This window comes from Helianthus annuus, chromosome 17, assembly GCF_002127325.2.
Source record: "Helianthus annuus cultivar XRQ/B chromosome 17, HanXRQr2.0-SUNRISE, whole genome shotgun sequence".
Lineage (NCBI taxonomy): Eukaryota > Viridiplantae > Streptophyta > Magnoliopsida > Asterales > Asteraceae > Helianthus > Helianthus annuus.
The window spans coordinates 69,240,796-69,247,467 of NC_035449.2; positions in this window are offsets into that span (position 1 = coordinate 69,240,796).

Genomic DNA, 6,672 nt, shown 5'->3' on the forward strand with positions numbered 1-6,672 from the left:
ATAATTGGAAAAACAAAAGAGGCATTGAAAACATCGACAAAACACAAGGAAGGCGATCATTTGTTCGTTACCTCGAACAAACAAACGACACGCGGTGACTAATCAAAGTAAATGGGTCACTATAATGTATCGCGAAGACATGCTCGCCTATAAGTGAACACTCACCCCAAGAGTTCCCAGGTAAGAATGACTGGTCCGATACTGCGGATTTGTACGAACACTCTAGCCTTAGACAGAAAACTCAGGGTACAGACATTCACTCTTCCAGTTTGCACGTGTTCACATTATTTAGACCCAAACTTTGACGAGAGTTTGAAAACTTAGAGGGTTCAAAACCTTATAACAAAGGGTTCAAAACCATATAACAGAGGGTTCAAAACCTAGTAATCAATCATCCAAGGATAGATGATTAATTTTCGAAGCGGATTCGTTATTGTGTTCTCGTTGTGGTTATCACCTAAGGATAGGTGACGGTATTGTTTTAAAATTCTAAACACAAGTAAACTTGTGTTGGGATCCTAGAAAGTTATAGTCTAGGTCAAAGCAATGCTAATAACCTAATTCCCTATAACCATTGGCTCTGATACCAACTCTTCTGTCACACCCCGACCACGTTAAAACAACAAACCGTGGCGGAAACGTCGGGGAGTGTTGCAACAGAATTATTGTTCCACAACCATGGTAACCAAATGTTTTGTTTTATTGAATTATTAAGTAATGTACATTGTCATTAAATCAAAACAGACAAACTACATACTGTTTATAACTGTTTTTAAGTCACTAAGGCCTCGTCCAGGTCCTATGTGACACAAGCTTCCTAGCAGGCAACATCAAGCAATACCACCTGAAACATATGTAAAAATAGAGTCAGCAAAGAAATGCTGGCGAGTACATAGGTTTTATGGGAGTATCGGATTCATGGCTCGTTTATATGTTGCAGTACCTCGTTAGACTACAAGAGTCGAAAGTACAAACCTCGTTTTGAAAAGTGTATTGCAACATAATTAACCAACACAAATCGAATTGATTATAGTTTATAAAAATCCCGTAGCCATGATTCTTAACCCAAAAACATTTGTTTTAATAAACTAAATCGTATAACATCTCATAAAAACTCGTTAATAAAACTCGTATGGTTTATATCATTTCGAAAACCTCGTTGTGTGACATCGTTTCAAATCGTTTCCCAAGTGAATCTAAATAATGATACGCAATGTAATATGATAGAAGCACTTATATATAAGATGTACCGGCGGCGTATCTACCATGCTTTTATCATGCTACACCCGTCCCATTATCTAATCACTACCCAAAACCAATCGTTTAACTCGTTTCAATCGTTTATCTCATTTCAAATCGTATTCGTTTTAATAGTGAAACTAGTTTTGGTCGTCTCGCTAACAACATTCAAACCTTCGTGACTCGACTACCTCGTTTCTCGTATTAACAAACCACCAAAGGGTAAGTTAATAATCACAGATTCGGTCGTTACCTACATAACCCCCACACATAACCATGGGTGTAGTCTGATAACGGGATTTGTCAGATCCTATGGTACCATAACCTAATACTGGTCGGCTTGATCAGAGCTAATGAATGTCATTCGTTATGTAATTACAACCAACAAGTTTGTTCACATTATTGAAATCGTTATTAGTTTTGTATAAACCATCTTAATCATTTTTTTTTTAAATAATCGTTTAAACCTTGAAAATTCGTTTTGTACATATGAATCACCCCAAAACAATTGAAAACAGTAAAATAAGGGAACTATGTACTCACATTGAATGTGCAATGTATCCTCAATCTAAAGAACTCAACAAGCTCAATCAAACCAAGGAAACTCAAGCAGCACCTAATAATCGAATCACTTAGTCAAACAATAGACGCCTAAATCGGGAGATCTGACTGGATGAGGTCTTGTAAACCAAACGAGTGTTGGAACTCATGTGATATGGTTTAACAAAGCCTACATCCTAGGTTGAAACCTAACCTAAGTGCTTTCGACCCATTGCGACCCATTAAGGTAGCTTATGCTACTTTAACGCGTCGTGCGCGTAAACGCGCTTTCGAGACGTCTAACTAGTCCTATGACAAGTATTATATGCCTAAACATGTTTAAATAAGTTGCATAATCAGTTTAGGTGACAAAAGTTAGGTTACATATGCTTAAAGTCCAATTACGCATGAAAAGGGCATTTTGGTAATTTACCTAAGGCATATAAACCACCTATCATACAACTACTTAAACTAGGTGACCATAAGGTATAACCTCGGAAGGTAATTCTCTATGCAAATATGGTCACTAAACAAAGTGTTTTGATACCTAATAGTAGTTCCGTTGCAAAATGCGTGCTAAAACGCATTTTGACCGAAACTTTGACTCGTCACTACACCTAGTTAACGTGGTAATCAGTGGGTATAATCACTAAGGATTATAACCAACGTGATTACAATCACGTTGCAAAGTTCAACCGAACTTTGCGTTAACCAACTCGTGGTCAAAGCTGAAAGTTAAACTATATTTGACTTTCAAACTAGGAAAACAATAAAAAGAATGAAAGAATGCTCACTATGGGTCCTTGCTATCTTTTCTACAAGAAAACCAAGTTCCAAAATCAGATTGAGAGAGCTCCCAATGTAGATGTAGAGAAGAATGAGAGGAAATGAGCAAGGAACAAGTGAAATGGTTGGGCTATATATAGTTTTTCGCAAACCGTTAGGATCGTTTCTTGGAGAGGAGGGCATGATCCAAGCCATACAAGTGTTAAGGACTGATTGGGGGACTTGTTCCCCACACAAACCAGCCCCTAGCATTGAAAACTAGAGATCAAAACCAGCAAAAACGAGCTAAATGACCAAATTCAATGTTTCTATCTGGCATGCCCACACGCCCCGCGTAAGACATGGCTAAGGCTTACGCGCCCCGCCTAAGGAAGTTTGGCAGATTGTCAGTTTTAGTCCCTGCAGCTTAGAAACATGCATTTCGGCCCATTTTTGACACGTTTAAGCCCCGTTAACCTCATTTCAAGGCTCTAAAATGAAGTTAAACATGCTCAAAAACATCTCGGATGTCGGTTCTTTTGGTCAAACGATCGCGTTGTTTGGTTAATTACGACGGAAGTCGTAACGAACGTGTGTACGATCCAAAATGCACGACAATTGGCGTTTTTGCGTCCCAATCACTAAAACAAAATATATTAATGATTACATAAATTTTTGGATGTTCGGATATATTCAGAACGTAAGATATGCGCAAAAATGCAAACTTGTGCACTTTTTGAAGCTTTTAGTCCCTGAATGACCAATAAGTTTATTTTTGCGCACCAAACACCTCAAAGCCTATTTCTAAGCTATGTAAAGGATATTTAGGGCATATTTAACTTATGATCAAGTTCCAGAATGTCCGTTACTATACAAATCGGTATAGTTTCGCTGTTTAACACAAATAGTCCCTGAGATCGAACAAACTTGTTTTCGACACACCAAACCATTCAAAACTTATTTCTAAGTTATGTGAAGGTTATTTAAGGTATGTTAAGCTTATTTCACTATCCCGGAGTGTTTGTCGCGTTTAACTGATTACGTTTATGCACCAGTTTGCGTATAACCTTCCAGAAAGCGATTTAAAGCTTGAAATCGAATCGAATCGAATTGTAAAATCACCAAAGACATAAAACACATATACTAACACCAAATCACATTGTATTATTGATAATTAACATTGTTTTGCATTGTTCATCGATTAAAGAGCACAGTTGTCACAGTCTCCCCTACTTTAGGAAATTTCGTCCCGAAATTTTAACTAGAGGAAACTTGTGACAACAATTGTGGATATTTCTCCTTCATTTGGTCCTCACGTTCCCAAGTAAACTCTGGGCCACGTTTGGATTCCCAACGAACTTTGACTAATTTAATCTGTTTGTTCTTTAACTGTTTGAATGTACGGTCCGCTATCTCCACAGGTTTTTCGACAAAGTGCATCGTTTCATCGATTTGGATCTCGTCGAGAGGAATGTGAAGATCAGCATCAGCTAAACACTTTCGCAAATTGGACACGTGAAAACTCGGATGAATATTTCCAAGCTCTGGGGGTAGCTCTAGTCGATAGGCAACCTTCCCAACTCTTTCAACAATCTTAAATGGTCCGACATATCGTGGTGCAAGTTTTCCTTTCCTTCCAAATCTCACCACTCCCTTCCAAGGTGACATCTTGAGTAGGACATGGTCTCCAACTTGAAATTCTAGGGGCTTGCGTCGCATATCCGCATAACTCTTTTGATGGCTTCTAGCTGTCACAAGATTATCGCGAATTTTCTTGATTTTGTCTGTTGTTTCCAGAACGAGTTCAGGTCCAGTAAGCTGAGCCTCACCGACCTCATTCCAACAGACAGGTGAACGACATTTTCGACCGTAAAGAGCTTCGAATGGTGCCATATTGATGCTAGCATGATAACTATTGTTGTAAGAGAACTCGATCATTGGTAGATAAGAGTCCCAATTACCACCAAAGTCTATCACGCACGCTCTAAGCATATCCTCCAAAGTTTGAATCGTCCTCTCGGATTGTCCATCTGTTTGGGGATGATAAGCAGTGCTTAGATTTAGTTGGGTTCCCATAGCAGATTGCATGGTTCTCCAAAAATGAGATGAAAATCGAGCATCACGATCGCGTTGTTCGGTTAATTACGACGGAAGTCGTAACGAACGTGTGTACGATCCAAAATGCGCGACAATTGGCGTTTTTACGTCCCAATCACTAAAATAAAATATTTTAATGATTACATAAATTTTTGGATGTCCGGATATATTCAGAACGTATGATATGCACAAAAATGCAAACTTGTGCACTTTTGACGCTTTTAGTCCGTGAATGACCAATAAGTTTATTTTTGCGCACCAAACACCTCAAAGCCTATTTCTAAGCTATGTAAAGGATATTTAGGGCATATTTAACTTATGATTAAGTTTCGGAATGTTCGTTACTATACAAATCGGTATAGTTTCGTAGTTTGACACAAATAGTCCCTGCAATCGAACAAACTTGTTTTCGACACACCAAACCATTCAAAACTTATTTCTAAGTTATGTGAAGGTTATTTAAGGTATGTTAAGCCTATTTCACTATCTCGGAGTGTTTGTCGCGTTTAACTGATTACGTTTATGCACCAGTTTGCGTATAACCTTCCAGAAAGCGATTTAAAGCTTGAAATCGAATCGAAACGAATTGTAAAATCATTAAAGACATAAAACACATATAATAACACCAAATCACATTGTATTATTGATAATTAACATTGTTTTGCATTGTTCATCAATTAAAGAGCACAGTTGTCACAAATTCCTCAGGAAATACCTCAGGAAAGTTACGCACAATCGGAAAATCTTCAATCTTCTTTTCTTTTAAGGACGCATCAGAAACGAGGGCTAGAATGGCAGTGTGGCCCTTTCGCAAACATTTCTGGGCCTTAAGGAAAGAGATGATGCCCACAACAGCACCACTCTTGTCGCCATGAATCACCAAAGGTTCTTTACTAGAACGAGGAATGCGGATGATCTTCTCCTTGTAAAGAATCTATGCTCGATGTTGAGATAGCCAATCCATACCGATAACAATGTCGAAACTACCCAGAACAATAGGAATGAGGTCGATAGAGAAGGTCTGACCAGCTAAGATGAGATTACAACCCTTAACTACGTGTGTGGCTTCAAGACTTTTTTCGTTTGCTAGTTCTACCATGTGCTTGGTGTTCAAAAGTGTTGGAGTGCGCTTAAGCATTTGACTAACTTTTAGAGACACATAACTAGTATCGGCACCCGAATCAAATAAAACAGTAAGAAAGAAATCATCCAAAAGAAACTTACCCATCACCACATTGGGATCCTTCCTCGCGTCACCCTGACCAATCACAAAGGCTCGACCCCTGGCACCGTTGCCACCATTATTTCCCCCATTATTGTTTCTGTTTCCCTGATTGTTGTTGTTCTGTCTCTGATTCAGCTGGGGGCAGTCTCTTTTGAAATGGCCTTCAGCACCACACTGAAAACACCCTTTGTTGTTACCTTGCTGCTGCTGACGCTGATTCTGTGGAGCTTGCTGTTGGTTCTGTCGTCGCTGATTTGCAGGGTAGAGACTCCTGCAATCCTTGGCCGCATGGCCAGGTTTATTGCACCTCTGACAAGTGCCCTTAGTACATGGCCCGCTATGATGGAAACCACATTGGTTGCACTTGGGGTGGTTCCCCTTGTACCCACTCTACCCTTGACTACCAGAAGATTGTTGACCGGGGCTCTTGTAGTCATCAGTCTTTCACTGCTGAGACTGAGACTGAGCTGATGTTGAACCCTTGCTTGAGACTCCATCCCATTTATGCTTGATGTCACTGGGGACATTAGAAGTAGTAGTAGTAGCACCAATACGCTTGGGCAGCCTGTTCTGCTCGACTGCCTGATCAGTGAGACGATGAGCCAAACGAATAACTTGCTGAATCATGGCGAGGTTCACTGCAGTCACATGACTCTGAATCTCTGGCACTAAACCCTTAAGGTACAGCTCGATATGCTTGATAGGAGGATCCACCATAGTAGGACACAAGATAGCCAGTTCGTTTGATCTCTTCGTATATGCTTCGATTTCCGATCCTGACATCTTTAAGTTGAAGAACTCTACCT